This window comes from Bombus fervidus, chromosome 18 (assembly GCF_041682495.2).
Source record: "Bombus fervidus isolate BK054 chromosome 18, iyBomFerv1, whole genome shotgun sequence".
NCBI classification, from domain to species: domain Eukaryota; kingdom Metazoa; phylum Arthropoda; class Insecta; order Hymenoptera; family Apidae; genus Bombus; species Bombus fervidus.
In genome coordinates this window covers 8411704-8436880 of record NC_091534.1, presented here as the reverse complement: position 1 = coordinate 8436880, position 25177 = coordinate 8411704, and the positions used below count along the sequence as shown (strand labels likewise).

The following is a 25177-nucleotide window of genomic DNA, read 5'->3' as shown; positions in this document are numbered from 1 at the left end:
CGGCCGGTTGCCGCAAAAAAGCTCTGTAACTTTGAATCCTTCTAAAATGCTCGAAACGACGACGCGATAGTAACACGGTGAATCACCGATAATTTCACGCCGATTGATGTAACGCTACGCGCTAAAAACCAATCGAAATAGAATAATCTTCTGTACGAAGGTGGTGTGTTGGTACAAGCAAAACGAAAAGGTATAAGTTTTTGGTTATCGATAGCCATTGCGTACGAGAGAATTCTCTTTCGTCGTCCGTAACCATTATTCGTGATGGAATTTTGTTTTTGGTTGCTCGGCCCACCGACGGAACGATTAACTGCAACGGATATACCCGCTCTCCCCGCTTAAGGAAAGTCGTACGTAAGAAACGAACAGAGGATTCGTCTTTGGTGTCTTTTGTCTGCGTACCGATTATCGATAATCGTTGATAAAAATTTCCGATAGCGGACGAAATTCAAAAAAAAAAAAAAAAAAAAAAAAAGGAAAGAAAAAAAGAAGGAAAAAAAAATCGGTTAAGCTACCGTTTGTCGCAAGGCTAGGAGGGAGACGGAGCAAAAGAGAAGCGAGTGTTACATAAACGATCGTATCTCGGCGTTTCACATCGACCTTTAGGGCCGAATCGCGGATCGCGGATCGCGAATCACGGATCACGGATCACGGATCACGAGTCGCGCGAGGATTCACGAAGCGGAGGAATCACGAGTAAAGAGAGTCGCGTTAGCGATGCAACGGCACGACGTTCTCCGACTTTCCTCGTTGTTCCTCGACAAGAGGCGTGTGCGCTATCTGGAATACCAATGTTACATAGAGAGGACTTTACGTATCGTATTCTGCATAGCATTGTCTGGTTTCGACGAGTTCTTTGATCGCGCAACAGCGCTCGATTCGGCGGAAGCCGTTCGAAAACTTTGCCAGTTCCACGAAGGAAACTTTCTGTCCTGGAGGCGCTGCCGCGACCGCGACAGTAGTCGAACGAACGGTCCCGGCGCAACCCGTCGCTTTATATAATAAAAGAACCAGCCTCGCGTTCGCAGCCGTGTCGCGAATTACCGACACGCGAATTCTATCCTTACGCAACCACCGTACACGGTATTATTCTAGGTTAAATAATATTATGTCACGAGGAAAGCGTGCTCGCTGTAATCGAACATGCGTAACGCGCTGCCTTCCATGAGATTCAACGAGTTTTCTCTCTCTCTCTCTCTCTCTCTCTCTCCCTCCCTCTCTAGGTGTATCTTTATCATTGCGACAAGCTGATTGGTCTTGATTTTAGGTCCAACGCGAACGAGCGACTTTATTAGAAAAAATTAGACGGGGACAGAGCAGAAACTCGAGGATATCCTTCGAAAGCGACTCGACTTTATACGCCGAAGAAGTAGCGCGCTATAGCGAAAGAAAGGAAGAGATAAGCGAGGATGGCACAACTCCCTCGCTTCTGCGGCTGGTGCAATCGAGTTCTTTCGCATTGAGTAACGTCTGACGTAACTACAGAAATGGAGAACGTGGAACCGGTTCTTCCGAATTTTGTCAAAATAACGACGATGTAAAAAGTCGAAGATAGGACGATACGACAGACCTATCTTTGGCTTTCGGTCCGATTAACGTACGATACGCGTTGTTTAGCTGGAAACGCACGAACATCTGGAGAAATACGAACGATACGGGCAAATTATCTGTTTGACCTGGCGACGACACTGACCTTCGTCCTAGGCGAAAGGTAAAAGCGACTATCGTTAAGATTTTTAAACGGATATCACCATTTCTGAACCCGATATCGAGATACAACGCACCGTCGTGTTGCGCGTGTCGCCTGCATTAAGATGACCCGATCTACACCAACGGGGACGCGTGAACGTGTTTCTCGTTGCGCTGCTATAATTGCCATGGTATCGCCGAAATGCAAGTTTTCCAACATTTCCAAAACAGTCGGTCCACCGATCCAACGGAGCAGCTTTCTTTGCTTTCGCTATATCGTCTGGCTTCTTTTCCTATTCGTTCCTCCAAGTAGAGAGATTCTACTCTCGTTGCATGATTTTACGCGAGGGAAAGGATACGTATAACGTTTGTATCTTTTCAAGAAGGACACTCGACTAGGATGCGTTACAACGTCTCCGTTTCCCTCGTACCGCACAGTTTGCAATTTAGATCGTTGTTGGTAAAATCGTCCATGCAACTTTACGCGATAGTGTTAATCGGGCCAGGGTTCTTTCCTAGGTAAGAGGTACACTGGAGCCTAAGTATCTTGCCTTTTCTCTTTCATCTAAGCCTCCGAGTATATCTCGTTCGTATACGTAATACGAATATATAGATATTGTTATTCAAATTCGTAACCCGCCTTATCCGATTTCACGGTTCGTTCGTTGTGTATTTTAATTGCGTCGATCGCGGCCGCTAAGACCGCGTAAGAAATAGTTTGTCGCGACCTTGAATAAAAAACAGGGAAACAACAAAAAGGAAAACATCGATCGTTCCTTTAGATTTCGTGGATCGGACGTGGATCTGCGTTGCAGAGGAATGCTAACGGCCGCGTGTACGCACACCTTTTCCGGGACAGCGCGAAGCGGTAAGCCCTTTGGGAATAATTCTTCCGCGTACACGAGGCCGTGGAAAACAAAACCCGATCACGTAGGTGCGCGCATGGGCGTGAGTATGCTCGCGACAACGTGTCCCGTTTTTGAAATCGCCCCTACGTGATCGAGGTAGATCCGCTTGAATTTCTCAGGAGGCAAGCGATTAGCAATCGGCCGTACGGAGACTCTGCCAAAGATTACCAACGAGTTACGGCCCGATATTCTTGTCTGTTTTTTAAATTTTACGTTGGATTCGGTCACCAACCGAATGCTAATTCGCCCCAACTTACATAACCAACACACGCGTAGCTGCGAAAGCTAATCAAATTTCATGGTTCTACGCTCGTTCTTCTCCTCCTCCTCCTCCTCCTCCTCCTCCTCCTTTTATTCTTATCGAAAGAATATACGATGAGTCAGAGCTTGGAACACGAAATGAAAAGTCGTTCGATCGATTTAGTTGATTCGTCGTCGACTCGCAAATATCGTTAAAATAACCGAGAACGGCCATTCGGGTCCTTTTTTCGTCCTACGTTTTAGCAGTTTATAGTATCGTTAGTTTATAGCTTAATGTTTACGGTTTATGAATATAAACGAATGTCTGTATTCGCGATTAAACTATTTAGTCGCGGTTATAATATTCGAATGCAGTTATTGCATTCAGTACATTACTCGGCATTGATATTTCGTTGTTGAATCGGATGAAAGGTAATAGGCAGAATAAAACGTTGTTGTCCCGCGGGAGTAAATAGGATAGGAGAACGCGTAGTTATTTCACGAAGGAACAAAAATAATTAGCAAAATAAATACGGTTTTGCGTAGAATCACGTATAGAGCGTATTTGTTACATAGCGCGATTTCTCAAATTTTATTTAAACGTCGAATAGAAAGAAACACGCGAAAGTAACATCGGTTTGCGTTAAAAGTTTCGTATTACAAATATGCGGTTTTGCAGTAATGCGGTATCAAGATAGGAAAGGTTATCGTTATAATATTTATTATTTATACATATTAATTACTGCGAGTCGTCCGCACAAAGTTACGTAGTTACGTATATGGAAACGTTTGTATTTGCCGGTTTGATAGATACGGTATGTATACGGTATGTATACGGTATGTATAGGGTATGTATAGGCGCGTAAATACATGCAGTGTATGCAGTTAAACGAGAGAAGAGACGAGAGAGGGCAGCACGCATCCAATGTTCGCAACGTCTAGTCGATTCGAACGTCTCGATGCGTTCAAGGAGTGCGCGCTTCGTACAGTTCAACTTTCGAAGGTATACATAACTCTGTGTATTTATATATGCATTTATGTCAGAGAATTTGAACACGGACGCGTATAAGCAAGCAAAGAAGCAAGCAGCGCAGAAACGAGCGATCCCCGGCTTGCAGTCGCTTGCGCAACGACTCGAGCTCATACCGGGTACGAGCGGATGAACTTTTCCGTATTGGGAATGCTTATGAAATAATGTACGAGGAGGATCGGCCGCTTAAAGGTTCGTTCGCGTCTTTCACCAGCTTACAGGACTCGTAAGAAAAAGAGAAAGGATGAAATACTAAGTGGTGTTACGTTCCTTCCGAGGATACGCCTTTCGTTTCGTTATCATTAGGAGGAATTAGAAGGCGTTGAAATTCGAGAACTTTACGACACGGAAGTTGGAAGATGGCGCGTAGAATTTGAAAAATTGTTGGCGGGCAAATATTCCCGGTGGAATCGGAGTGGTTGCGGAATAGGTTATGTGCGTGGCGCGAGCTAAGCCAATCGAGTTGCGCAAAAGATATGGTACAAGTGGATGAGAGGAAGACGGTACCGACAGCTATCGGGACGAAGAGGATCGCCAGAAGAAATTCTCAGTGGCGTAACGTCGACCTCCGCGTTCTCTCTACTCCCTCCTGTTCGAGATCGTTTTCCCTTTATACTCTGGATGCCGGGGTCCCGATATCGCCGCTGCATCGCGATGCGCTCGTGTGCCGTCGCCTTGGTCGTCGCTAACCGTTGCCGCCGTGCCGCTGTGCCACCGTGCCACCGCGAGGAAACGAGACGAGCGGTTAGAAAAGAAAGGAGGGACCGGGACAGGATGAGAAAGGCGAGGAGAAGAGTTCTCCGAGAGTTCATCGCTTATTATGTAAGCAACGTAAGTAACGTAAGCGATCGAGGAGGGAGTGGAAGGTGCGGTAGGAGCGCCAACTCCGTGAAACGCTTATCGGCTTGACATTTTCTTCGTAAATACTAATAGGACGACGCCATTTTTGTAGGCTACGGGTAATTTCATTTTCTTACCTGCTCTTTGCTTCTAGCTCGAAACCTAAGTGCACACGGGCATTGCTTGTATACACGTGTACACGGATCTACGTTGCGGTCTGCATCCGTCTTCTGTTTCCTCGTACGGAGCGCATCTTCTTTTCTGACTCGACGAAGAAATAGGAGAAGAGGAAAAAAGGAGCGTGGCTTGGGAGTGGAAGGATCGTTTTTCGTCTCTTCTGGACAAAGTCGACCACCATAGGTACGGTTCCTCCTTTTCGTGAGAAACTTTTCGGCCATGCGCAAGCCAGGGGGATGATGGTCGCGCGCGCGCGTAACCGGTATATCGAACGTAGGTGCTCGATCCCGCCACGTTTCGTTCTCGTGCCTCCTTTCTTTTTTTTTTTTTTTTTTTTTTTTTTTTTTGTATCTCGAGTCGTTCCCTCTTCTTCGTACTCTGCGCGTTCACGACTTCTTTTCCTTTTTTCTTTTTCTTTTCTTTCTTTCTTTCTTTCTTTCTTCCCTCGGCGTCTCTCCATCCGGCTACGGACGGCCAGGTAGCCCGTCTTTCGCGGTCCTGATTTCCTCAACTTCTCTGCGACCCGGACGGATACCTTCGAAAAGCACGTATCTTACCCTCGCATGGCCATTGTTCGGACGAAAGCCGTCATTGTGCGAGCAAATCAAAGGGAGTTGGAGTGCGTTTTCCTTGCATCCCGTTACATGACCGAGTGAGCTCTTCGCATCCCGAGACGAAGACTCGGTCAATACGATTCGTATACGCGAGAAAGACAGCCAAGGAGAAGAAGGCGAGGGGCGAAAAGGCAAAGAGGAACCTCGAAAAGAATCTGTGTAGGTCGTGGGAGGAGTCGTGGGAAAATCGTTGCCAGCCTGGTAAGACGTTTTCGAAACCGCTTAGCACGGCTTACCGTTTGACGCGTAACGATATTTCCTTCGAACCTCTCTCTCTCTCTCTCTCTTCCTTCCTCCGCGTCCTCTCCGTGTCCTTATCGCGTTGTTTATCGTTAGGAAACGTTATGCTGTAATACTAACGATGCGACAACGATCTCGTAGTTGGAAGTAAACGCGTTGCAATCCGTTGAGATCGATGCAAAAAAGCGTAAATGACTGGTAAGAAGTTTCATCGAAGACGAATGTATCGGATCTTATTTGTTGCAAACATTGTGGTTATCGCCTATTTTCTCCTCTTTCTCAGATCGAACTTTTCGTAGGATAAGTAAACGTATAGATTCGCGGTAAAAGTAAAATTATTAAATACATTGTAAATTAAATTTAGATCGGTTTTGAGGCTAAGGATCGGCTTTAGCAGAGCATTTGGAACAGGTTTCGCGCGCCCTACAGCCTAATTTCCATACGAAACCGTATGTAAATGGATCTTCGTTCATAGACGCGTGAAACGTGCCTCGGCCCCTTTGCAAAAAGACGAATTTCCTGATTTTGTAACGAACAGAAGCGTCATAAAAGCGCGATAAAACTCGTGGCTCATGCCTCGATTGAAAGAACCTAGTAAATCGTGTCTCTATGCTGCAATCACGGATGAAAGGCACTCGGATTTCGCGATTCTCCGTTCTTCCAACGACCGTTTCGTTTTGGAACGACTCGATCCATCCAGGTAACCCGACGGAATTGGCACTCGCTTTAAAATTTAATTTTCCAGACTATTTATCGATGTGACTGGAACCAAGGCAAGTTATGGAAACGACAGATATCTCTTTTCTTTTCTACAGCTAAAGAATAACTATAATCGATCGACGCGCGTTTCGCGTTTCAACGAAAATATTTCCAAGTTTCGCGAGAAAGATACGTTTGAATATTTTGTTAAAAGGAATGCCTTCGCTCTGCGGAGTGAGACCGTTTCTACGATAGCTTACGATAATGCTCGACGATAACGCTGGAATAAAAATAGTTGCGTCTGTCTAGGAACGCGTCTAGATTCTCCGGAACGCGCAATCAACGCGGAAACGACGCGTATCTTGTTCAAATCTTTCGGACGACGCCTCTCTCGATTAAACCTCGTTTCCTTGAACTTTTTCTCGCATTTTCCGGTATTGCGATGGCCGGAAAAACCGTATAGCCCAACCAATACCGGAACCACGAACACGAAGATCGACGCTTTGAGAGGAAACGAAAACGCGATAGGCGGCAAACACCGTTCGACCGACGTGTACAGACACCGAAAACCCGTTGTATCTCGTTTCTGTTCGTCGAGTCGACTGTATCACGGAGTCGGTATCAGGATCGTGGAAAAGAGAGTTTGAGAAAAAGTGACGCTCGAAAAAGTAGTTCAGCTCGTTCCTTCTTTCCCTTTATAACGATCTTTTTCCCTCCTTATTACAAAATGTAGATACGCGTATTTCGTGAAACTGGCGACAAAGGAACCTTTAATTTCGTTAGTATCGCGGAAAAAAAAAAAAAGAAAAAGAAGAAGAACGCGGCGCCTCGCTCTCTTTGTATCGCGCTTCCTGTTTTGCAAGGGCGAAATTACGAGAAGGCTGGCCAACATGCAACGAGCCCCCCTTTTGTCTCGGCCTCCAACGAGATCTCCGTTGTTTCTTTTCACGAGGCTCATATTCCGAGTAAATTTCTGGTTATTCCGCTTTTTGCATCGGCTCCTTCCTCGATTCACCGTGCACGCGGTATCCTCAGCTACCAAGAAGACAGCTAACCAAAGAAATTCGCACTTATTGTTGATGTTGCGTTCATGAGCGAATCGGTGTTAACGTTGCCTCGAACTCGCCAGCGAAGGATAAACGAGGAGAAAGACAGCGAACGAAAAGACTCGCTCGTTTTATCCGAATTACGATATCCTACGCACGAATACGACTGTTTGCGATTAATCGGCAGAGTTGGCCGATGAGATTATTCTTCGTTCGCACCTACGAGATATTTCGAAACGCAGCGTAGGTATTACGCGTTAAACGGACGATTATTTTAAAGAATAATCGCGTTCCTCGCGCAACGTACTACGGTTTTTCCAGTTGAACTCTTGGCGAGCGACGTTAGAAACAGCTAGCCGATTACCAGTATTCGATCCAGTACGTTTCTTCTTTGGCGATCCTTTCGTCGACGACGATCTTTGTTGGATATCGCGCTAACGATAAGATAATGTCAACGACGGATAATTGAAAATGCCGATAATCGTATCGTGGTATCGCGTCTAATCCGATCTGCGTTGGTCGTTGCGTTTTTCATCCGAAGGAGACGAACGGCTAGGGAGACGAACCGATGACGGAAGCAAGCGGACAGAAGAGAAGAGGAGAGAAGAGGAGAGGAGTGGAGAGGAGAGGAGAGAAGAGTAAGCACCGTATATGAGCGCCGAGAGGGGCAGGAGGACGATGGGAAGACACGAAAAGAATGTAACAAGAGTGACCGAGCGTGGACCACGTCGCAAATTGTCTGAATTAATGCTGCAGTAGGGTCGTTTTAACGTGTCGAGATAAAACTCGTCGCACGAGGAACGATTTCCGATGCCGATCGCTCGATCGCCTTCGTTCTACGGCTCGCGAATGCGATCCGTCCTCGAAGCGGGCCGTTCGGCAAGTCGTGCTCGCAAACCCCTAATTTTTCCGCTGTTCCCGACAGTCGGCAAGCTCTGCCGCGACACCGAGCGATGGACAAAACTTCCTCCGTTCGCGTAGATTGACGCAAACCGAGTTGAAATGATCTCAATTAGAGGTTCGGTGTTAGACCGAGTCCGACAGCGTTCTTTCAGCCGTCGGCTTCGACGTCTTCGCCTTTCAAAAGTTCCCTCGCCAATTCCGACCTTTTTACTTTAGTTCTATCGATCGATAGAACGTACGCTAACGCGAACGTAGAAATAGCACGCTGTTAAGCCTGTTGAGACGTACGGTGTCCGAGGCCTGGCCGGAAAATCGACTATCGCGGAAAAAGCGAGACGTACGAGAAATCTGCGCGTTGCGTGGAATCGATGCCTAGGTAACTAAGTAGGTGACTAAGAAGGTGGCATCCTTGGATGCTCGGACAATTGCGAAACGGACAATCGTACAGGCGAAACGTTAAGAAGCGTCGTGAAGAAGCTCGGTTCTTATAGCTACGGATATTTGCCACGAGAGTCGAGTTAATAAAAGAAGAAAAAGGACTTACTCTATCGAGAGATTAGAGTTTCGGCAAACTGCGCGTAATCGATCGACTCGCGATCGTTTAAAACCGCTTGGGAATGCCGTTTTAATTTTAGTAGTTGGCCGTTTCATTCCGAGAATAAGTATAATCGAGAATCGGATCTGACGCTCCTCGTACTTTTTTAAAGAACAGGTCGAAAATAAATATTTCCAGTTACACTCCGCGAAACGACTCGGAGTGATCGCGAATCAAAGTGCTTTATAAACGAAATCGATAATTTTAATCAAGTTATACGTTTAATTCGCGCTTTGAGATATTCGCTTCGTATTTCTGGCCAAGAAGCTGAATCCGTTTGAAAAGGGTCAAAGGGAGTTTCAAAGGTAACCTCTGGTAATTGCGGACGAACCAGTGCCGAGAAACGGACAATTAAACGCGATTAAGCATTAACCCACTTTCTCGGTTAGCTGTCTCGTATTTTGGATCACTGTGTTCTATAAAAAACGAAAATAAAAAATACAGAAGAAAAAGCCAGGAAAAGCCTGTGCAAGGGTCGAGGATAATTTTTCTTTTTCTTTTCTCTTTATCTTTCTTTTTTCTTTTTTTTTCCTGTTTTTTTCTGTTTTTTCTTTCTTTTTAGAAACGTAGCGCGTATCGTTCGCCAAGACAAATTCCAGTTTTTCTTCGAAGAGGAAGAAGATAAACCAATAAAAGAGGCGATCGTTCTCCAAAGGATCTGGATGATTATCGAAAACGAGGTGGGCTCGATCGAGGAAGGGCCTCGCCCTTTTCCTCCCTAAGAAACGAGGAGGGCGTGTCTGTGATTCACCTTCTCTCTCTACCTCCCTTCTTTATCCATCTTTCGTCTTACCAGATCCTACAGATCGATCGACAAATAGATACGTTGTTCGTTTTAACAGATTAACGGACCACCAAACAGGCGCTGTACGAATCGTTCGCTACGACAGCTACGACGCTTGAAAGAAACGTAAAGAGGAGCGGACTTTTAAACGTTTGGAGGAACGCGTGGACGCGAGCGAGCCTCCGAGTAATCGGATTTGCACGTGGAAGAAAAAACGTAATCCAAGGAGAGGGAAAAGAGGAGGGCGAAGGTTAAAAGTGAAGTAGAATGCACGATGTTGCGAGTTCCCGCGTGTATCCTTTGGTCCAGGCCGAAGATCGAATTCCACTTGTCTCCGGATCGCTTCGACCTCCGACGAGAGTTCTCACGAAACTGTATGGCAACGTATAAAAATTCGAGAAGACCGGCGGTGCGATCCTTTTGTCTCGCAAGTTTTTCTGCTTCCGGTGATGGTCGTCTCGCGCGAAACAGTCTCCTATCGAGAGAACGAAAGAGGCCAGAAAAGCAGGACCTCGAGGTACGTCCGACGTACTTGGAAATGACAGTCCAACCGACCGCAACGCCGAAAGCGTCGAGTAATCGATAATAAGTTAATGAGCAGGTTTGCTCCGCTCGCTCGGTCGGTTGCTCACGAGCAAGGTATTCGATCGAGTCGATGACAACTTCCGGCGGTGGTAACGAGCGGTCGACACGCGATTGCGACTGCAATGCCACCGCGGTTCTGCCAGGATTCCCAGCTTCCAATCACCGAACACGGTCATAACCACTTTGCTCCCGAACGCTGTCGAATGGCCACCGTTTAGACTAAAAATTCGCACTCGTCTCCGTTCGAACGATCCGCCTGCTTTTCTTCCCCTTTTTCGCTTATTCTCCTTTTTCCTTCCTCTCTACTCTTTTGACTCGTATTTTCCCTCGTTTTCCAGTAATCCATCGCGCGATGCCTGGTCTTCTGCTTCTTTTAAGAATCTCGTCGCTCCACATCACCGAAAGCGGTTAGTCGACAGCGAATGCCGTTCGACGAGACGGTCAAGAAACAAGAGGAAGAGGAAGAAGAAGAAGAAGAAGAAGAAGAAGAAGAAAACGGTGGAGAAAGAGGAGGACGTTCCGTTATCGTTCTCCTCCACGTAACCGTACCTCCGACAGAGGGCGCGATCCCAGATCACCTCTCGTCCCAAGGAAGGTCAGATCACCTACCACTACTACACTACTCTTCCGTCTTCTTCGTTCCTCTGTTCCTCTCGACCGTGAAACGATTCGCAGGCAAAATTCCGTCGCTTTTCGTTAAATTGCTCGTCATTTTCGAAAAAAAACTGTTCCTCTCCAACCGTTGCCGTTGATCGCCGTTTCGAGGCGGATATATTCGCGTCGCGCGAATTATCTCCTGATATTTGAGGCACGCGTGCAAATTTCTCGAGAAACGGCTCGTATTTTTCGTATCGTACGTATTTTCGAAGGAGACGCGGAAAGAACGCGATACGTGCGATTTTTAAAGGGTCGAGCAGGTTCGAGTTATTTTTCGAGCGATGGTAGAGGCACGGCGATCGAGAGAGGCTGGAACGCCTCGATGCCTTAATGCCTCGGTGCCACTACGTAACGGCTCCTTGCGACTTCTTTGGCTTCCGAGACAAACGAGGGTCGCCGAACACCCGGAAGTTCGTTCGACTCGGCGCATTAGCTCCTCGTCTGCCATCGTATTACACGCCTTTTAGGCTCTCGGCAGCCTCTGCTACCCGGATCTCTACGAACGAACGATAACAATTGGATATTAAACGGCTTACGTACACCGCCAACGTAACGAGCGAATTTAAAAAGTCGAGATTCCGAATACGAATCGCGTCCCTGACGAGTTTTCTCGCGTTCCAAAGACGTCTCTCGTCGCACCGATGGAAAAAGCTAGCGTTTCCTTCTTAGATACCGGAATACCGGAAATTCTCGTTCCACTTGGAATTTCGTCTATATTCGTGGCGTACTCGGAGACGGAGGAATTCGTTGAACAGGAAAGAATATTCGTCGTGGAAATGCGATGGTGCGAGACGGCGAGAGAAGACGTAATTGCAGAGAAGTTAGTAATCGTAGGTAGAAAGAAGACGGATCCAAAGTACCTGTTACATCGGAAGCCGGTCGAAGGCGCCGTTCGAGACACGCCAGTGTGGGAAGCTGCGTCGGCGTTAGCTGCCTCGCGCTTCGTCACGCTGTGTTACTCCACTGTGCGCCGTTCTGCCTCGCATTACGTCGACAATTGATCCTAACGCGCTAGACGCCGAGCCAATTAAGAGACCTCTTGTCCGATTACGTCATCTACCCGGCGATACCCACCGTCCTCGCGCTTTCTACTCCGGCCTGAGCGATATTTCCTTCTCGGCTCGCCTCGAAACTCACCTCGAAACTCACCTCGAAACTCACCTCGAAACTCACCTACGGTACACCGTTCGGGCGACCCGCTATAACGCGCCGTCCTGGCGTTCTTCGGCTGCCAGCCTGTTCGACCGATTCGTCGTCGTCGTCGTCGTCGTCGTCGTCGTTTACGCGACGATACCGATCGATGATCGGATCGTAACGCGACGTCGTTCGTCGAAGAGAAACGTTCGTCGAAGCGTGTGTGCGCGCTTCGACCAGCGTACGACCTAATTCGAAGCGAGTCGACGATTGGCCGTAAATCGGCGGATCTCGTACGAGCGCTGCGGCCATCTTTTTCACGCGTAAGTTTTCTAGGAAGAAACGACGGTCCTCCCTCGAAACTACGCACGAGGAAATATAAAGAAAGGGAGACATTCCATCGATGTTGTTTCCAGGTAGCCGTGACCTCCTCCTTCTCCTTTCTCGTCGTCACCACCAGGCTCCGTTATTTACGCCGTTGATATCGTCGACTCTTTGACGACGACGACGAGTCGAGTCTTTGATTCCACACGGTTCTCTGCTTCCATCTTCCTTGTCAAGAAAAACGATCCAGGCAAATTCGACGTACGTCGAGATCAACGACCGTCTTTTCGTCTCGCGGGATAATCAAATAGACCGACGTAAAAAGAAGAAGAAGAAGAAGAAGAAGAACTCGTGGAAAGTATCGGACCGTTTGACGCGTTGGTCGCCTACATTTTCTAGAATAGAATAATCGAGATACGATAGGATATTTCGGAAAAATGAAATCTTACGATAGAGTAGAGCATCACCGATTGTCGCGTGCAGGGCAAAATATACGAAATTTTATTTCAACGTTTTCTTAGAAAGAATAGAGAATTGCATGGAGAAGAAGCAAATTACAAGGCCTGATCGCAAGTCGGATACCGTCTCGATATCACGTACGCTGTGCGAACGTATTCGTTCGAATCCGTTCTGCCAACTTGCTACTCGCGTGTCGTATCAGCCGTTCTTACGGAGAACGACGATCGACGTACATATCCAGCGTAACTTGTTTAAATGGCAAGTACGCTATCTACAGGGTGTTCGATAGGCTTTTTCTAAATAAATTGCTTGCTTGGGAAATTATTGCGCGATATACAAAGATACTTGATCGACTCGTGGAAGCACATGGAAGACCGACTTGCGTACGAATAAATCAAGCAGTTAGGTCGCGCGATGTTACGTAACGCCGTTAGAGAAATACGAAGCTGTCCTTGACCGTTTTGATCGGAGAAAAACAGTTTTGGCAATTTCCGTCGCTCGTACTTGCTCGAAACGTGGTTCTTCGCTGCGTCCGACTCTTGGTAAATCTGAACGGACGCGACGACCGACACCTTGCGTGGTCGCGTTTAATCGCGCGCCACGTTTGCCCGAAGAGAAGCATCGTGCTGCCTGAGCTCCGAGCCTGAACGGATAAACGCACGGACAAAGCAACGGCGAGACATTGTCGTAGAATTTCCGAAGAAGAAAAACGTACGCGCAGATACTAGAAAAACGGTGACCGTGAATGAACGCGGCAAACGCCAGCGTAATTTAAACGTCGGTACTGCGTGCATGAGTATATTAGAAATTATTCGGTGAAAAGAGGGAAGAGGGGAGAAAGAAGGAAGAGAAGAAGCTGTACGGACGAGAGCCGTAGACGAGAAGAAAGAAGGCGAGTCAAGGGAATTCCAACGAGTTCCTTCCTGGTAGCAGCGAGCTTCCCCTCAGCCTCGGTTTCTTCCTGTAAGAAGGCCTTCGGAAGGGGAAGGGGAGCTGGCCTCGTGGGCGACTCTCGCGTTCCTAAACTGCATTCCAACCTGCGTTGCCACGTCTCGTCGTAAGCACGCGGATACACGCATAAACGAACGAACACGCATGGTCGAAGGTGCGTGCAGACACGTGCACCGTCTAGTACGGCCAACGTGTTTCGCCCGGGCACGCATCAAGAGGGTTCGACTCCTCGTAAATATTCCGATAAACAACACCTTCCCTCCCCATCGCCCTTTCTCATCGATATTCTCATTCCTTCCGTTATACGCCGAACGTTCGCGAATCTACGACGAATGAAATCGCGCATCTAGGAGAATAGCCGACAACGATAGACGAACGCGAGAACGTTCCGTTCGAGGAGGATCCTCGCGCTGACGATTATCTCGTTGATTACGTCGTTGTACGCGAGTACTAGGACGGCGTACCTTCGTTCGGGACAACGCGATACTAATTACCGACAAATAAGGACAGCAGTAAGGCTGGAACGAACGTTGCGTTAAGGAAACGTGGCCGCTCGTGCAGGCTGTCCCGCGTAACGCCACTCGTTATTTTCCTTTGCCATTTGCGGCCGTGTAACGAAAGTATCTTTGTCTTCCTAGCGAAACCAACGTCACTTTGGATACCGTTGGATAGAACCGTGCGTTGTTCTTCCGGCGAGATGCCAGGCAACTTTGCGACAAATTCGGCAATCGTATTTTCTACGACATTTTTTACTGGCTCTATCTAATTAATTAGATAATTTTTCGTTCCGCCTACCGACCACGAAATTAATTCCCAATCTACTCCGAAACTAGCCACTGTACTACCGTTGTACCCGCGAAACTCTTAAACCTACTTTTATTGCCGTTTCTATTATACCTATCTTCGGTTCAGCCCTTCCTTTCTCCTATATCCTACTTGATCGTTCTATTACTTTTTCGCAGTTGCTTCCTTCCTTCCGTCGTTCTTCCAATCTCACGCCTCTGCCTTTCGTTACCCTGCGATCTTGCGATTCAACCGATTCGTTCATCGACGGCGGATGAATCCTGCCTAATGGAGTCACGTAACCGCCAATCTTACGACGAAAGCTCGAAAGCTGCGTTATAAACTTTTAAATAAAAATTAAGCGTATCTATTTTTTGTCACTTACGAAGACAACGTCGAGAACCGGTAGCGGCGATACCCCGCGGGAATCGCCTTCATTCTGATAAACAAAATGTAAAAATCGTCTGGTTTTTCGCGAAACTTTCGCCTAATTATCGCGGAAACGTGTTTTTCACGCGCGATTCGTAGCTTTCGTTTCTAAGCGCTGCACACACGGCAGTAGCGTGGTGCGGTGCTACTGCACGGTATTGCACGAAACAGGGCACGTGTACGATACTACGGTACGTTGGCTCTCGATCGTATCGAGACACGGCTTGCCCGCGTGTTCTTAGGAGCCGAGAAGCGGACGCAAAGCGGTCAAAGCAGCCACTCTCGATAAGATAAAAAAAAAAAAAAAAAAAAAAGAAAAGAAAAAGAAAAAATGTTCCTATAGCTGCGACCAAGTTTCCGCGGTTTTATTTGAAATAGCGTACGAAGCGTTCACCGTTCCCTGTATAAGGTGGTCTATCGGGAGACTAGCTTCCGGTCGACTCGAGGTTTTTCTCATATCCTTCGTGTAGCTTCTCGCGAGTACTCACGGCCAGTGGCAGGTACACCTATATTTGAGACCTCCGTGCGCGCTCGACCATGTAATGACCACCGTCTCATCCCAACGCAGGAAGAGGAACAGGTTTTTCATTTTTCACTGGCTTATCGTCCCACCTTAACCTCAAGCTCGTCGATTCTCCGGACGTCGAGACTCTCGGATGGAAGAAAAAAGAGGCGAGGGAAAAAGAGAAGACGGGATACGATCGGAGGAACGAAGTGAAAAACGCGCACAGGCTATGCGCGGATGTTGGTCCTACTGGCGTCGAAACGACGACGCTCGAATCGTATTCCTTTTCTTGTATACGACGAAAATGACGAGAGAGAGAGAGAAGAAAAGGAGGAAAAGGGAAAATCGTAGGCAGGGAAAGTGAGCAGCGGTTAGATGTAAGGAAGACGCGGTTATAGGCCAACTCTGACATGTCCTGACACGCCTACGCGATCTCACGGTCGATCCTGTCTTAGGATAAGGCGGATTATCGACGCGGCTTCTTCGTCTCCGACGAAGCAGGTGTCTCTGCTCAGCTCACCGCGGCACCTTTTCCTTCCATATCTCTCCTTCGATCCTCCTCGTCTTTTATTCCTCTCTCTTCGTCGACCTTTCGATTACGCGAAATGCTTCGATCGCACGCGACGCACGACCAACCCAGATCCAAACTATCGTTCTTCGATATCGATCTAACGATACGTCGCAATCACGTTTTAACGTTGGCTGTCGAACGACGCAAGATTCGAAGAAATCGTTGGTTGCGCGTAGATATCGTAGCGGGAAGAATCGCGTGGCCAAGGTGCGTTTTATTTTCACGTGTTTCGCTTCAATCGCGTTTAATTTTGTCGCCCCTCTATATCTACGACACGACGAGGAACGCGATCGTTGCCGAATTACGTAACCAGGTGAAAATTGGAGAGAGAGAGAGAGAGAGTGAGAGAGAATACGTAAGAAACGGAACGCGTTCAAACAAGGAGAAACAGTAAGGTTTCCTTAATTAAACAGAGATGAATTTAAAGAGCCGGCGAAAAGGTGTAGAATTTCGACGCCTGTAATAACAAAGGCATGTGTTTCCCGTTCGTTCGTGTTCCCTCTCTCAATTTTTTCCTCTGGAAAAACCTCGCGGTCGGTTGTCTCTCCTCTTTCCGATGAATCGTCGCGGCCGGTTTTCTCGTTACGACCGATGGCTTTATCGCGACCGTAGCTTTATCTCAAACGTTGTAAGAATTCGCGTAGAACGGAAAAGCCAGCCGTGGCGAACAAATATCGAAATACCGGGGGTCGAGGAGAAAATATTGCGAATGCACGTCGTGTGTTTATGCGTTGTAATACATGTATGCATATGTAGGAATGGTTACGCGGACGCAGCCTTTCTTCGCGGCCGTCGTTCGTCGTCATCGGTCATCGAACTCGCGACAAATTCAAAATAAACGGTCGAAGCGCACTCGAGTTCGCGTATACAGTTACTGGCCAGCCATCCGCTTTTCGCGCAAATTTTTACAGACTCGCACGTATCTCGTTGTTATCGTTTCTTCGGCTGTTTGTCGGTTCTCTCGCTTATGGAAACGATATTGCGATTCTTTCGGACCGAAACTGCTTTCATCTGGTCGATCGCGACATTTTTCGACGTTGTCTATAGTTGCACTTGCTTTTTCCAGAAAAAGGAAAAGCCACGAAGACGCGTGAAAATCGCTTGGACAAAGTTTCTCGCGAGCTCGGCGCTACCCTCTGGGAGTCACGCAGCCGTCCGGAATAACCGAAGCTTTCCGAACGACCGTCGCATCGGAAATCCGCGCGGTATCCCGTCTATGTTTCTTTATACTCTGTTTGACCTTCTTTCGAAGTTATACTTGTTTATTTTTTTTTTTTTTTTTCTCTCTCGTTTCTCGATGTGTCCGTTTACCTCGTTAGAAACTGACGGATCCCGTGGAAACCGATCGTGGAAATGGCTAGCCGAAAGAACGCGACGATGTTAATCTTCTAATAAGGTAAAGGACGCTATCCGAACGTTATACAACAACGACGATTGGTAACCAACCAGATACAAAGTATAGTTGCAGTTTTCTTACTCTTTTAAGAAACAGATACGGCTTCTAACGTGCATCGGCCAGCTTACCTAGACGACCCGATTAGAGGGTGTGACCCTAGCGATCGAAATCGTTGGTTCGTTGGAACGTTCGCGAAGAATCGAACAAACGGATCGATGCAAGGATCGTAGGAACATGGACGAGTAACCGTTTCACGGTATAAGGATGTCCGGTAAGTCGTTTTAACGAGCAATTGTAAATATATCACCTAGATACTTTGGCGATACTTTGACGTCACACTGGCCGCGATACAAGGTCGATCGATATCGATTCGTCGCGTAATCGTGCCCGACGCGTAACGGTTCGCGTATCGGCATTGTCCGCCACACGGACGCAATTAGCACTCGAATTACGTTATTTTCGTGGAACGGTGGCATTCGGTGAGCAAGTAAGTCGACGGACAGCGATTCGCAAAGTCATACAACGCCGGGTAGAAATGTTTTCTCGTTCGAGTACGCGAGAGTTGGCTGTAACAGCTGAATCGTTAGACGCGGACAAAGTTGGGAGAAAAAGGTGCCGGCCTGGTTCTGGTGCGCGCCAGTGCTTAAGAAGAAGAAGAAGAAGAAGAAGAAGAAGAAGAAGAAGAAGAAGAAGAAAAGTCGAAAGAGAATATCGCACGTTTTACGAAACGATCGACCAAATAGAAACTTAACGGCACGTTTAAGGCGAGTACGTTTATTACTCGTATGGTTACGAGGGAATACGATGGCTGTGATCTGATGCACTGTTGCAGAGGAAACGAAGAGAAACGCAACGAAACGTAAGAAAAGAGTCGATCGACTAGCTCCGCGGACGTACAGAGAGCGGAATAAACGAAGGCCAAGAAGGAGACATCCAGCCGACCTACTATACAACTCTCGTTTCTAGCGGGGATAGTTGTCCGCGCGATAACTTGAGCCAGCGTACTAGCTAGAGAGATTTACCGAACGTCCGAGACAGGGCCAACTACGAACGGGAACGACTATAGTAGAAGAGAAGAGAGGAAAAAAAAAAAAAGAATTATAGTTGTCGAAACGATGTGAAAAAACGTGCGCTCGAAAATGTACATTTTTCCACTTGTACCGTCATCGATGCCGAGCAGAGCGCGATTCGTTCGGCGCGTACACGTGTACAAAGGTGAAGGAAGCTGCAGGGACCGGTAAGTAAGCGCAAGTAGTTGCGCGTATGCGAGGGAACGTAACGGCGAAACCGCACAGGAAGGACGAGGCAATGCTAGAGGGTATCTATGTTTCGTCGTATCGATGTCGTGCGAAGGGCTCGCGTGTCTGGCCTCTGGTAAAAGCGCGCTTCGCCGGACGACCACCGTCGACCGAATTTCGTTCTTTTCACGCGCAACGCGAAACGCTTTGTCGCGGTTTACGGATTTGTTCGGTCGTGCGGACTCGAACGTCGGAATAGCTGGCTTCGCTAAGCAACCGAGGGACGCCGAATCCACGAACGTATCGATTTTGGGTCGCGACAGCGACCTTACAGTCCCAGAGTAAGGTAGTATCGGTATTTCTTGCGGTTCTTTGTCCCGCAGGCCGTGCACCAACCTCACCTGCGCCACGCCAGTTCGTCCAGGTAACTCGATCACGCGTGGCGTTCCCGTGACAGTAGAGCCCTTCTCTCTCCTCCCTGCTTCTACCTTCTTTCTCCATCGACTTCTCTCCACCTTCTCCACCTGTTTTTTCTCTCTCTCTCTCTGGTGCTCGCCTTGCATCGTTCCACGACGAGCCTCGTTGTAACGATCCGAGGAGGGTGATCGAGTCGCGGCCACTTCCGGTAAGGTCCATCTCCTTTTTTTTTTTTTGCTCCGACTCGAATTCCTCGCGTCGAGATTTTTTTCTATCGTTCTCCGATAGCGTCGTTTTTCCATGTTTCTTTTCTCTTTTATTCGTTGCTCGAAATTAAAAGAGTATCCACCTCTCGGTGGTAATGCGCGCAAAGAAAGTACGGAATCCGCCGCAAACTCGCAGCGAAAGAGTATAACAAGTGGGAATCGTTGGTTTTGCGGAGCAGCGTTTATTATATTTAGAGCGCGAGTTAGAACGCGAGATGATATGCCATTAGAAGGTCGGTGGAAAGAGCGGAAAAGAAGCGAAAAAAGAAGCGTAAAGGAAGTCGGATAAGAAACGAGATCGTCCTGTACCATTAGAATCGTAAGCGAGAGTTTCGAACGCAATTTCGAATTACCGTTTCGAAACAGGCTTCCGTCGTTAACGGTGCGCGTACGGTTACGAAGAAAAACTCTTACGTCGTCCAATTATACGCAATTTCTGCTTGCAGTTCTCTATTTCTAGCTTGCAACGACCGATACGTAGGTGTAGGTCTGGTGTGGAACGTGGCCGTTTAATCGCGCGCGGCGAGCTCACAGTTGTTATTCGATCGACCGTTACGATTTTTACACGGCTGTGTTTCGCGGGTCTGCATTAGGAGAAAAATCGAAGGAGAAAGAAAAGCAGCGCCGGCTGAAGAGACAGGGAAATAAAACGCGCTAGGTAATTAACGCGCGGCAAAATAGGCAAGGAATGTTTTTCGGTAGCACAGCGGTACGTCGATAGTCCCGTAACTCTGCTTGGTATTACCAGTATTACTAGACAACGGGCGCGGAGTCTGCACTATGACGAAGTGATTACCAGGAACACGTTGCTTTCACCCGATAGAGGAATCGAGGAGGCGTTCGAACACCGTTCGATCGACCTCGGCTCGCGTCCGCCTAAACGCGCGTTTGTCTCTCCTTTCTTGCTCGTGTTCCGCGTGTACCGATCGCTCGATTACCAAATTCCCCGCTGTTACGAACCTTTTAATCGACGATCCTACTTACCGCTATAAAGCGATTACGTCGCGAGACGGTCGGATGGCGTGTAAGATGCAAAAGGTAAATGCAAGGGAAGATGTAACAGCGAGTGAAAGCCGAAAGTCACCGATGAAAAATGAAATGGAAAATAATGGAAGACGCGTGTCCGTGTTCGTCGATAAATACGTACTACGTACGACCACTGTGTAAACAATCTGCTCGATACGTGCTACGTATTTTCGTTTGCGCGTTTCTTGCTGATCGATGAACGGATCGTGCGCGTCTTTTCTGTTCCCGAACAAATATTACGCAATAGGTTACATCAGCCGCGTTACATACCACGTCGCTATCGCCTGTTATCGTTTGTTTGTCAACAAACGTATGTAACGAACGCAAGACCTTGCTCGTTGTATTTAGATATTTCCCTTCGTATCTTTCGTAGCAAGCTGTCGCGACTGTGCCCAACCTAAGATAATTCAAAAACGATCGTACAAATGAACGTAAAAGTAAGGTCGTAACGCGCCGCCGTTACATCGTAACACGAACATACGGAGAATGCAACTCGCTTAAAACCGCTGGTTATTTTCTAGCGGGTTCGAAAGTTTCGATCAAAATACAAAATTCAACGTTACTTGGTAAAGTAGAGTTACTTCTCGAGCCAGTTGTTTTTCGAACAGAGGTAAAACGGACGGTTATCCGAAACGATTTGCTGCTTGAAATCGCCGCTTTTTACTCGCATTTCGAGTAAAATTCCTGCGAAACGGAGGAGGAAATATTTTCGAGAGAGAAAAATTGGTTCGCGTAGCTGTTGATGCGAGTACAAGTCGCGTTAAGGTCTTTATACGCGTCGAATCGAAAGGACGAGAAACGAGGGAAAAGCGTAGCGCGATACGAGTCGCTTCCGATGCCGATTCGCCGATACCGGACTACGTAGGTCGCCAGGCGTATCGCGAAACTCGAGTAAACGATGCGTCGGAACGCGTTTCAACGTGTATAGGGGCCTTTAGAGCGGATGAAAAACACGCAAGTAGGAATTTACGGGAAAGAGGCTCGAGGCGCTGCCGGACCGACTCTGCTCGTCCTCGGTAGCCTGCGCGACGAGAGGAGGAACTGCGGTGGAGGTGGAACGAGGTGGAACGAGGAGGAAGAGGAGGAGGAGGAGGAGGAGGAGGGCACAGGGTACCGTTCTGTCCTCGGGGACCTCGGTTCACCGGGTCGGTTCTCCTGGCTTCTCATCTCCACTTGGCAAAAAGCGGCTTAACCACCGCGATCTTCTCTTCCTCTCCGTTCTCTTCCTTTTCCTCTTCTCCTCTACGACCTCGAAGCTGCTCACGGTTGCGCGCTATTTTCTACTTCCTACTTTTCGCAGGTGTTATCGAGCCTCGAACCGCCATAAGCGATATAAGATAAAAAGCGTCCTCTCTTCCTTTCTTCTTTCCACTGTTCGACGTAACCGCTGTTTAATTGTTCTTACCGAGATCCCTTGGCCGTACACGATCTAGGCGCGATAATTCGAAAGCGGATAACAGGCTCTCGATGACAGATTTTAGGATAACGCGTATCTATCGAGTCAAAGTGTTTGTTCAAAGTTTATTTAAAGGCAAACGCGAATCTGTATTTTCAACGCGTTAAAGTTAGCGATATTAACGAGGTTGAACGTTTCGATCGGAGAAATTGATTTTATCGGAGGACTTTATCCGTTGTTTCCGATCCGAGTCGATAGGAAAGATCTCGTGTAGACGCGATCTCGTTGCGGCGATCGACGATAATCGATTAGAGCTAATTAAATACGTAACGAACGTACTCGCGGCTCGTCGTTCTTATCGTGTATAGCCAGTTAATCGGAAAGGTAATAACATCGATAGAACGGTATAACCGCTTCTTTCGAGCGTTAAAATCAACGATAACACAGCCGTGCGGTGAAAAGTTGGCTCGTCCGGTGATCGAAAGGCTTCCTGCAAAGAAAATACGACCGGTGAATCGATCTCGATCGACGATCTCGAAACGGAAGCCCCACCCGTTTTACCTGTCCTACCTGCTCGATTCGCAACGTCTAAGCGTTTCCGGTTTCTTCCCGATCCAGAGGAGTCAACATCCTCGTTCGATACGATTCGAGCTACCTGCGAGCCGTTTGCTACGCATCGACTCGCGTTCTCCTTTGCCACGATGTACAGTCGATGGCAAAAGTATCCGTCGTATCCTTTTCTCGAAGCTACGTCTAAGCTGAGAGGAGCCACGTTCGACCACCCTCCCCCCCCCCCGCCCCTCCGGCCCCAAACAATTATCGGCGTCGCCAAACTATGCCGATACACGGTAGAGTTGGAAAACGAAACGGAAAAACGTGGAATGCGCGGAGCGAAAAAGACGACGCGTCGGATTAATTCCACGGACGACAGGAAACACGCTCGATAGGTGACCGCTGAAACACGCTTAGCGAAAGAAGCAAGCAGGCTCGCTTCTTTCCTCTTTCTCGCTTTCCATCGCGCGGCCGTTCTCCCTCGCCTTTTCGTCCCGACGTCGGAATCATCCGGCTCTGTTGGCAGAGCGAGAGGAGAAACCCTTTTATCGTCGCGTACTCCGTTGTCCTTGCACAATGGTCCGTGTAATCAGCGGCGAGTGATTGTCACACGACGCGTACCTTTTCCTATTTCTCTCTCTCTCTCTCTCTCTCTCTCTCTCCTTTCTCCGGGCTTTCTTCCCTTTTCTGCATTTTTCTCCAACTGCAAGGGCCAGCGCACAATGACGTCGGGGATTCGTCATTGTTCCAGGCGACCGTAAAAGCAAAGCAAAAGCCGTGACAAAAAAACATCCGAGCAATACTTTAATACGGCTGCTGCTTCTCTCTAACGTGCACGCGTGTACGTGTACGTGTGCCTTCGCCGCATCCAACTGGTACCATCGACGAAAATCTCATCGTTTAGAGTGGCTCGCCGCGGAACACGCGAAACGGCCTGACGTAGCGCGAACGCGTCTTTTAACCATCGACACCGGCGATAGAGACAGACAAAGAGAGAGAGAGAGAGAGAGTTTCTCGCAACGATGGCACCCGCAACGATCGTGGAATCGCTTCGAACGGAATTCGAAGCTGAAAAAGCGTCGAAAGTTTCGATCGTCGAGTCTCCGATAGTTTCGCGAAGCGGTAAGATTCGAATTCGTCGCCTCGTATACTCGCGTATACTCGAAGAGTTTCGAATCGCGTTGCTAGATATACGTAAACGGCGGAGAGAAAAGGGTACCGAGCACGATGCCCCGAACACGAATTTTCGCGTACGAGCCATCGATCGGCCACGCGGTGGCCGGTGAAGCGTGGTGCGTGGCCTGCCGGCTTAAATCGCGTTCTAGAGGGGCTGCGTACCCGCGCGAGGTGGGGTGAATCCGTAACGCACGAGGGTGGCACAAAGGAACCTGGAGTACCGACCAAGGCATTAGCAGGATGCCCCGGTTTCCGACAAACAACGTCCAGCCCCCTTTGCGGACGCCCTCCGCTTCGCGTTACCCCCTCGCCTTCCCCCTCCCCCCCACCCCCCTGGGAACAGTCTTGCAACGCGATTACGCGTGGCCACGCGTTCTTTCCCATCGATCCGATTTCTCGGAGTTCGGCGTTTCTCGCAAAGTGAGTCTATCGACGCGCTCGAATTGGCCAACGTTTGGCGGCTTTCGTTGCAGTTGCGCGAAAATCCCCGTCCACTCGGATCCGTCCGTACCTCTGATACGACGTTTCACGACCTCTTCTTTCAATGCTACGTACGATCGATTAAAGTCGCTCGAAACCGTCCGTGTGTACGATCGGATCGAGTGGCTCCCACATATCTCGGCAACGAGTCTCTCTCTCTCTCCGCCTCTCTGCCTGTCCATGCCGTTCCCCTCGAACGCTTAATCTTTCTCTTCCTATCTTCTTTTCGTCCCTTCTCGCTTCTCTCCACGCGCTCCGCCGTCTCTTCCTCCTACTTTCGTTCCCGGTTCTTTCGTCAATCGACCGTTTGATCGCTTTCGGTCCCACCAACGAGTTAACTCGTTCGAGTGTTATTCTCTCCTCGTTTCTTTCTTTTTTTTTCCCTCTCCCTCTCCGTTTCTCCCTTCCGTTTGATCCGTCGCGATATCTCCTCGCTAGTTCTCTCCTCGTTGCCTTCGATTGACCCTTTGCTCGACTGGCCATTACACCGTCCAGCAGCCGCCCTTTGTTCCAGCTGGCCGTGCGCCTCCGATCTACGGCCAGCGTTCGCCGGCTCGAAAGTGCCGGTTACGAGGAAAACTGCGCACGACTACCGTCTTTCTCGATAAAGTTTGCATAAAGGTTGGTGGACATTCCGACGTTCGGATTCGCGCGGCGAGCAATCGTGAGCGGAACGTCCGAAACGGACGGACGATCGTTCGGCCAACGATCCCTCCGTCGTTTCTCTCACCCCAGCCGAGGGTTGGCAAAGTCGTAAAACGCGAGACGAATCGGTAACCGGGCTCGAAAATCGCCGTGTAATTTTCGACGAATTATCTTGACTTTCGGGGTGACCCCCTTCGTTCGCCGTGAAAAACCACCCAAGCCGCGTCGTTCTTTCTTTCGTCTCGCATCGATTTTGCTAAATTTCCACGAAGCGATCGATCGTATCTCGATTTGTAGCCATCGCGTTTACGCGAAACGACGACTCGAAACGCGTGGAAAACGGAAGAGATCGCGCAAAGTATAACAGAGGCGGAAAATTTCGTAGTTGTTCACCGGTCGACTACGAGTCGGACAGAACCGGG

The 25177-nt window shown here is 48.4% G+C and overlaps 1 protein-coding gene and 2 long non-coding RNA genes across 4 annotated transcripts in view; 1 reads left to right on the top strand and 2 right to left on the bottom strand.

Moving 5' to 3' along the window:
- Window positions 1-25177, bottom strand: part of Exo70 (exocyst complex component 7) — a 93299-nt gene that overhangs the window by 34356 nt on the left and 33766 nt on the right. The window lies entirely within an intron of this gene.
- Window positions 1-25177, bottom strand: part of LOC139996651 (uncharacterized) — a 94781-nt gene that overhangs the window by 40050 nt on the left and 29554 nt on the right. The window lies entirely within an intron of this gene.
- On the top strand, window positions 3711-11091 carry LOC139996652 (uncharacterized). Of its 2 annotated transcripts, none has more exons than XR_011802312.1 (3): window positions 3711-4698; window positions 4862-5067; window positions 10689-11091. It is a non-coding gene; the product is annotated as an uncharacterized lncRNA (long non-coding RNA). The 2 variants fall into 2 exon arrangements; XR_011802311.1 differs by lacking the exon at window positions 10689-11091 and adding an exon at window positions 7805-7893.